Here is an 8,162-nt window from a genome sequence, read left to right on the forward strand (position 1 = left end):
CATTGCTTACGTCTAGTTTTATCGGTGGGAAAATTGAAATATGATACCTTTTCGTTTTTCTCATCCTTGTAACCTTTTTGATTGCATTCAGGCACGTAGCAGAAGGAAGGCATTATCGGAAACAAACGAGAACTCTCACCGAGTTATCATTCAAACTCACCAACCAAGGACTGACTAGCCTCGTTTTCGTGTTATTCGGACCAGGTTATCCGAGTGTTCCGCCATTTATGGAATGGGTGTATGGCCTCCTGACTTTCGCTGATACCTGTTTCAGTGTCTACATCAGATGTTTCCAGATCTTCAGGATAATAAAATTCGCTCGATAAATATTCGTCTTCCTCGTCCATGTTGTAAGTTTTTTAAAAATCAGTCTTTTAGGTAGTTTCTTTGCGAAGAATGAGAGTATTTACACGTTTTCTTTTCCTAGTTTTAGTTACAAATTTGAATTTGCCAGCTTTCGAAAACAAAACAAAACAAAAAAATACACAGCTCATGACTGTTTCCTTGGAAACGGTCCGTATGGCGAAATCCTCGGATTTACCTCAAGACTACCTTGCCATATAACAAGTTAAAATAATTTATGCCAGTAGGTTCGGTACATGACAAGTTCGACGTCTGAATCAAAGTCGTTCCAAAGCCGAAATTCCCAGCCGAGCTAGGCGGGAAGAACGGTTGAGCCGTTCCAAATTCAAATAGCCGTTCTTAATTGGTTCAGACGCCGAACTTTTCATGTACTTAATTCATCTTATTAGGTTTGGCTCATGAAAAGTTCGGCGTCTGAACTGGGCCTTATAGTCTATAAAACAAGCAAATAGCGGCCAATTTGAGAGAAACACTTACAGGAAACTCGTGCAGTCAGCTAACAGTCATTTGATAATTTTCAGCTATGCATACGACACTTCGAGAGAGAACAGGTTATCAGTTAATAAATCATAGCACTTCTCGGTTATCAGCTAAACTTCTGCCGAACAGGCCAATTTCTATGTATTAAAAATTCTATCATGGCTCCCGGGCTTCGAGAAACAAGGCAAAAGAAATAACTTATTCATCCCTCGAACTTGTTCGATTGCTCTATTATCAGCTATCTGGCCCTCCTAATTATGCAAGTTGTTGTTTTTCTTTACCATTTCTCGGCGTAGCATGCAGACCAAGGTTTGTAGTCCGTCAAACAGACAACTCTCTTTTCTAGCTCTCTTTCCCCGCATTCCTCTGCTTAGTGTGCACTCTTTGGACACCTATAGAACGTTTTCACTCACGTGGCCAGCAGCCTGGCAAATTTATTGGAAAAAAAGAAAGTAGATAATATATGAGAGCTCGCCGTTTTATTGTTTTGGGACACCGATATATGGCTGCCGCGATATCAAGTGAAAATGAAACGAACTACCCGTTCATAGCGTTCCCGGTTCGGAAACCGCCTTCGCAACGGCGATTTGAGGCTCTCTCCTTTCCCTCCCTTGTCGTTGATACGTTGAAGAGAGAGACTATCAGGGAGGCAAAGGAGAGAGAGACTGAGATCCAGCTACGATGGCTGTGGTTGAAAGGCTTTCTCGGAATAGCAGATTTTCACGTTGTCGTCATTTGACTACAACTACCAGAATTCCTCTCGTTTTTTCATTATTATTTAAATTTTGAATTCCCAGTGGGTTTTAAAATAACAATTGCCCTATTAGCATAAGAAACAAAAAAAGTGAAGGATTCTGGTAGTTGTAGTCAAATGACGCCATCGCGTAAATTCCCTATTATTGCACACAATGGGCAGATGTTTGCGAAGCTCTTTTCTAGGAGTAAAGGACCTTCATTTTGAAATTCGTGAAAGAAACTGCTTCAACCTTTCCAAGCAAAACAGAGCTGCCAAGAAAGACATAAAAAGATTGTACTTTGACTAAACGACACGATGGCACAGCCGCGCAAGTTTCATCTTTTTAACTGCAATAACGTTTACCAGCTAAGCATCATCGAGGATCTGCTTTTCTATCCCTCAAGTTCTCAGCAGTTGAATCGTTTTTCATTTATTTAGGTCAATCACAAAGTAATCCTTTTCAAAGAAATCGTTCAGACTGGGAACCAGGACATGGGTGGAATTCAAAAAGTAAGAAGAAACCAGGTCCGCAAGCCACAACAACAATTGAGCCATACCATTCTCCTGCTATAAATCATGAGGGAGAACCTGTCTTGTTGAGAAGTTTACTTCGTTTTGGAAAAAATATCTTATCAGTTAGAAGATCTTCAACTATACCAGCCGCATTTACGGTCCCGGATCACATTAATCAAAATCTGTTTCAAAAGTATCATGACACGCCCATAACCGGAGTCACAATCATGCAAGGCATCGATGGCACACTTCGATGGTCCGTTGATCCAAAGTTTATTGAAGTCTCGAGGTCAAGGTACGAAGGAATACAGATCGCTGACAACGAAACTCTCCTGTTAAAAACTCGTATCCGTGAAGGACTGGTATCTTTCCAAGAAAGTGATGTTCAGTTTAGGTATGGAAATTGGCAAATACCTCAGTACATCGTTGAAAGTTTGAAAAATGAATATCGTTCGACACTTTCAGGGGAACTCTACATCACTTTATATAATAACCCAACTAATTCTCGCATTTTGATTGGTTCTCGCCTATGATCTATTAGAGGACAGACGCACGATCGACGTCATCATTTCAAAGTTTTTCCCTCTGTGTTTTGAAATGGCGGAAAGTTTTGAGAATTTAGATAATGTTTTACATGACTGGGCAAAAGATGAAGTACAAAAATGTCTTGTCGAGGCATTGAACAGGAACGAGAAGCATAGTCTAGCGGGAAGGAGAAAGATAAAGCCGCTTCTTTTTTAGAAAATGACTCAGAAAAAATACTCGAGCAGTCTCAGTCGGCAGTCGAGCGAGATTAAACCAAGCACAAAGTTAGTCTTGGTAAGCCGAGAACCATTGCTTTATCTCGAATTTAACAAACCCAATAAACAAAATGTTTACGAGATTAATTTATTTAAAACACTGAACTTTTCTCGGTCTCAAAATAATTGTTGACAAAGTGATTGTCTGGATAAAACATCAAAATCACTTCTTAAAATCAGTTAAAATAAAGACATAACCTTGCTTTCCGATGCGAATGTTCCAGTCCGTTTCAGAGCGCAACAGCGAGCAAAGTATAGCTCACTACAGCTCACGGCCAACTGTATCGTAGCTAAAAGCTGTCTCCGACACTATTTCAAACTGATTTGAGAATCAAAAACCACAGAGGACACAAATTTCCACCATCACTAACGCCCCTTTCATTCAAAACTCGAATCGAATGGCCTCCAGGTTGACCGCAACCGCAAGTTTTCCGAGCGCAGTTTTTCAACTCCTGCAATATTCGAGGCAACATCCAAGCTTTTCGGCTCACAGGGCTGCTCTGATGACAAAACCTGACTTGACTTATCCAGCATTTTCTTTAAGATTTGTGGATTTCGCAGTTCAACTCTGCTTTTGCTGTAAGTTTTCATTGCCCGAGAAGCGACGCTCGAATCAAGTTTGACAGTGGCGTGATTTTCCTGGACCAATTACAATTCTTTGCTACGCATAGCAACCAATGAGATTGCTTCAATTTGTATAGACAACAGATTACGTCAAATGGCTTTTGTCGTGTTCGCCAAAGTGGGCAAAGGGCGGTTTTCGAGTTATGTTGAAAGATTTTGAAATAAGAAATAAGCTCTATCTGTAGTAGTTTGCTTCGTTATTACATAAAACAAATAGATTCCATGTTGCGGTGCGTCTGTTCAGTAATAGATCACAGAAGACGTCAAAATGTGGTAAGAACATCAGTGACACACTCGGCTATCGCCTCGTGTGCCACTCTTTTGTTCTTACCACATTTTGACGTCATCTGTGATCTATTACTGAACAGACGCACGGCATCATGGAATCTATTTGTTAATCTGACGATAGAGAAAACATACGACTAGTAGTAAATCTTGGACCATTGAATCGAGTGCGTTCTGCTGTAAACAAACGGGGACTTTAAATGTAAATCAAGGCATTGTTAGAATTGCAACTGTTGTTCAAGTTGTGGCTTGGATCTGTTTTACCATAAAATATGAAATTTTCGCGTATTTCGCGACGTAAAAAAAGTCGCGAAATTAATGTGACGCGAACAGTGAGTGTCACGAACATAACATGGCGCGAAAATTAAGTGACTCACATTATGTTACGGTTAACATATAGTCCCGCCGTTGCGTTTTTGTTAATTTTGACGATATTGTACCTTTGATAAAGTCGGTTTACTAAATTCAAGGAACTGTTTAGGTAAGCCAAGGAAATGAATTGTGTGTTACAGTGATTTAAAATACAAAATTTTCGCAAAATCGCGGAATTTAAGCGTCGTGAAATATGCGCCTCAAAATCGCGAAATGAGGTATTAAATCTTTGTTAAAAGCGAAATCCTTAGTTAAATGCAATAAGCACCACGATAGAAAAAAAAAAAAAAGAAAAAAAAAAGACGTTTATTTCAAATATTCTGTCCTCAGTCTTTTGAGCGCTAAATTTACAGTGGGTTCATTCTCTTAAGTTGTAAGTAAAACCTTCGCTGGTAGCGTTAAAGGAATTAGTTTGTGAAAATAGCTTTCCTATCGCATTTTCGGTTTGTAGCTAATTTAGGGTGAGTGAGAACGTGTACTGTATACGATTCGGTTCATTGTTCTATTTTTGCGTCAAATGGGAATTTACACGTGTTTCTGGCACAAAATATATAATAAACTTAACTAATTTTGTCTAGAATAAAGAAGCAGTAATTAAGAGACTAATAGGAGAGGACATATTGAAACGAATTAACATCAAGACAGAAAAATCGATTTGCTGTTCGTTGTATCTATTTTTCCTCACTGTTATTTTTCAAAAAAAGCAATTTAATTATTACATTTGAGATCGCTGCCTTCGGTAGATGTTTCTTTCGAATGGTCGCTATACTTCGGTATTTGCTAACATCCGTTTAGTTTTAACATTATTTTCTTAGGTCGTTCAGTTACTTTCGAAACTTTATGGTAGGCTAAATATTGGAGCCTTATAAGTACTAGCAAGGGAGGATTTAGGATAAGGAAATAAATCCCCAATATAAGACTTATTACTAAGGTAAACCTTAGATCTCAAGTTATTTTTAGATTACTCCCGGGTTTGGAAATCTCAGGAGCGTCTGGAAATAGCCAACAAGCCACAAGATCAGATGATCCTGTAACGCGGATTTTGCTCAAAGCACAGCCTAACCCTAAGGTTCACTAACCACGAAAACATCCATGCAACGGGCGTGGAATTATCCGCGGAAGAAACTGAGATTATGTCTAAAAATAACTCGAGAGGGACTTACCCATAGTTTGGGCCTATCTTATTCTTCACGCTCTCTTGGTACAGGATCATTGTGCTGTTGGCTAATAAAGCCCACGGCTTTAAAGTAGTCCAAAAAATTAATTATTCGCCATCGGTTTTCAGCTTCGGACCAGCTGATAAAGCGGTCGGGTTTATGGGTCAAAAAAGTCTAAGTTAGCCTGCTGAACAGACGGATTAGCGGAGCAGACCGCGAAGCGTGATACACGAGCGCGGAGCTCCGCGTTCGTGTATCGCGTTTCTTTCGTATGGCCTTTTGCTCGCTGCCCGCTAATCGGCCTGTTCTGCAGGTTAAGTCGCAGTGGCTCATCTCTACCCAACAATTATGTTTGTATTTCCCCAGTTCAGAGTTAATATCGAAGTACAGAAACACATGATGGCAATTTCACTGACACACACCATAGTCGACCAATGAAAACGCATTTTACGCGGCAAATCAATGAATGAAAATTGAAAGCTTCATGTTCTAGGGGAAGGCTACGGAAAATCTCGTGGGAGATAATCACACCCACAAATTGCTACTGGAGCAGCTTGCTGTGGTAATTAATTCATTAGCTCTTCATTCAAGGGAATAGGTAGAACATATATGAACTGCGGGAGGAAGATGTAGACCTTTTTGACACTCTTTCTTATCGCGATAAATTTGAATTTATTGCGACGTAGCGAAATTTATTGAAATGTTTTAAGCAATATTAGTTACAGCAAACTCAAACTGGTAATTTTTCCATCTCAGCCGTAACAGCCATTTGATAATTGCTCAGTTATCAGGTTCCTCTAAAAAAAATTCCTGACACTTCCCCACTAACAGTTAAACTTTTTGATGAAAAGAATAATTTTGATATATTGAAATTCTAGCTCGGCGCCGAGGCTTGTGGAAATAAAGCAAAAGAAATAACGTATTCATCCCCCAAACTCGCGAGCTTCAGATCAGAGTCGGGTTAAAATTCGATTGGCCTTATTTCGGCTATCAGGCACTCCTAGCATATCGTAATTATTAAAGTTGTTGTTTTTCCTTATCATTTCTCGACGCAGCTGGCTGCTAATTGCCGTTCGTCAAACAAACAACCCCCCTTTATCTTCCTCTGCATTCCTCTGCTTAGTCTGCACTCTTTGCACTCCTACAGAACATTTTCACCCACATGGCTAGCAGTCATCCAATTTATTGAAATAAAAGAAAGTGTTTAATATGAGAATTCAACTCCCGCAGGATTGGTTTGGGACACTAAAATGGCTGCCGTTTCAATGTTTTGGGACACCAATATGGCCGGCTGTCGCGATGTCATGTAAAAACCGCCTACTAACACAGGCTAGATTTCGCAACATCCATTTGCCTCCCTTATCTACGGTGGCTTTAAAGAGACATACACTTTTCTCTCTCTTTTGTTTCTCACTTGCGACTTAGCTGCGACTTTGTTGCGACTTAGCTGCGACTTGTTACTTTCTTGCGACTTAGCTGCGACTTTCTTGCTGCTTTCTTGCGACTTAGCTGCGACTTGCTGCTTTCTTGAGACTTAGCTGCTACTTTCTTGTGACTTAGCTACGACTTTCCTGCTACTTTCTTGCGACTTAGCTGCTACTTTCTCGCTACTTTCTTGCGACTTAGCTGCTACTTTCTCGCTACTTTCTTACGACTTGGCTGCGACTTTCTTCCTTGCCGCTTAGCCGCCTGGCTACTTCGCTAGGCCGCGTGCGTTGGCAGGCTAGGTTGTTTTATTTGAAAACAACGTGGACTCGATAGCTTAATCGTTAGTCTGTTTTGCCTTGGCTTTACAGTACAGCTATGAAGTTTTTGGCCGTTTTCACTTTCATTACGGTGTGCTCTACGTCGCTGGCAGTGCTTCCACCTTACTTTCCTGCAATAAGCAACAATGCAGTAATGCGCGACGATTTAATAAAATTTAATAAAATTTAATAAAATTTCATTGAATTATTTAATAAAATTATTTGATAAAATTATTTAATAAAAATTATTGATAAAATTATTTAATAGAAACTTAACTAGTGAGCAGCACTCTGCGAACTGTAGTTGTATAACTTCTTTATTTCTCCTGCGCGCTTCGTGTGACTAACGCACACTTCGTCAGGGAGTTCAACAATACAACACGAAGCCCTTGTATATATACCTAACTCGTACAAGAGTTTACATTTCGTAAGAACACAACTACGGATATACAGATAGGAATGACAAACTCAGCGGAAATGCGTCTAGGAAACAGGTGGTAAGTTTTTATTAAATTTTATTAAGTTTCATTAAATAAAATTATTAATTAATTTTATTAAATTGTTTTATTAAATAATTTTATTAAACTTTATTAAATTGTCTAATTTGTACGAAAGACAGGAAAAAGTGTCAAAATACCTGGTCAACCTCCGGTAACTGTTCTTCTGGAGAATCCATGTTGTTTCTCGGCAATGCAACCTGGCCTGTCGTCTCACGTGGCCCAGCTAGGTAGCCAGGCAGCCAGGTTGCAAGAAAGTAGCGAGAAAGTTGCAGCTAAGTCGCAAGAAAGTAGCAGTTAAGTCGAAAGAAAGTAGCAGCTAAGTCGCAAGAAAGCAGCAAGAAAGTCGCAAGAAAGTAGCAGGAAAGTCAAAAGGAAGTAGCAAGTCGCAAGAAAGTCGCAAGAAAGTAGCAGGAAAGTCGCAAGAAAGTCGCAGCTAAGTCGCGAGAAAGTAGCAGCTAAGTCGCAAGTAAAAAAAAAAAAAAAAAAAAAAACAGAGAGAGAAAAGTGTGTCCCTTTCAAGCCATCGTACTTATCGTTGCAGGGAGAGACACTCTCCTCAACGACAAAGGGGCAAAGGAGAGAGAGCC

The sequence above is a fragment of the Orbicella faveolata genome, unplaced genomic scaffold (genome assembly GCF_042242905.1).
Source record: "Orbicella faveolata isolate gen_17 unplaced genomic scaffold, um_ofav_v1 contig_25, whole genome shotgun sequence".
Taxonomy (NCBI): Eukaryota; Metazoa; Cnidaria; class Anthozoa; order Scleractinia; family Merulinidae; genus Orbicella; species Orbicella faveolata.